Below are 752 nucleotides of genomic sequence, written 5' to 3'. Positions count from 1 at the left end.
GGGTCACTGTGTGTAATAAATGCTTAGCTTCAGTCTGCATGCTGGAATTGAGTGGGGCCTCGTAACATTTACTTGTAGTGCAACTCTTTGTAACAAATCTCAGATTATTGTGTAAACCGATAACATTCCAGTTTTATTTAATATTTTACCTTTTCTTTTGTTTTTGTTTTTTTTGTATTTAATTGTTTTTTTTTAAACTTTTTTTGGCATATTTTTTGTGTTGCAATAGCTCTCTGGTTGTTTTGGCACTTTATGCTGATATACAAATTACCACTTGTCACTGGATTTGTACAATAAAAGAGAAATATTCGAATGGTACGGTCCGAAGAGTCGCTTTATATTAATAGGTCATATAATTTTTTAAAGTAGATTGGGAGCCCCATATAGGGATCACAATATACATTTTTTTTTCTATCAGTATGTCTTTGGAGAATGGGAGGAAATCTACACAAACATGGGGAGAACATACAAACTCCTTGCAGATGTTGTTTCTGGCAGGATTTGAACCCAGGACTACAGCGCTGCAAGGCTAACCACTGAAACACTGTGTTGCTCGTGTAATAGGTCATATAGTATTGTCATGGGTTATAACAAGTTCATGGTGTAGGATCTATATTAGAAATACCTCTTGATAGATACATTTTCCTTCTCGTCACTCCATGGCGTAAATTTTGACCAATATCTTGCACCAAAAATGGCGCTTGTTTTTTTTATATATTTGATGCCTATTACAGTTCAAATTCTATTAAGCA

General features: G+C 34.4%; 1 protein-coding gene across 1 annotated transcript in view; it reads left to right on the top strand.

Annotated features, from left to right (window-relative positions):
• OSR1 (odd-skipped related transcription factor 1) overlaps window positions 1-111 on the top strand; it is a 6,868-nt gene extending 6,757 nt beyond the window's left edge. Inside the window, exon 4 of the mRNA XM_075266808.1 lies at window positions 1-111. This exon is cut by the window's left edge and continues 676 nt beyond it. The gene's annotated coding sequence lies outside the window, so the exon portion shown is untranslated.
• The last annotated feature ends 641 nt before the right edge of the window (window positions 112-752 follow it).

This window comes from Leptodactylus fuscus, chromosome 3, assembly GCF_031893055.1.
Source record: "Leptodactylus fuscus isolate aLepFus1 chromosome 3, aLepFus1.hap2, whole genome shotgun sequence".
In the NCBI taxonomy this organism is placed as follows: Eukaryota; Metazoa; Chordata; class Amphibia; order Anura; family Leptodactylidae; genus Leptodactylus; species Leptodactylus fuscus.
Note: the sequence above shows the minus strand (reverse complement) of the source record. Positions and strands in the feature narration are given on the sequence as shown.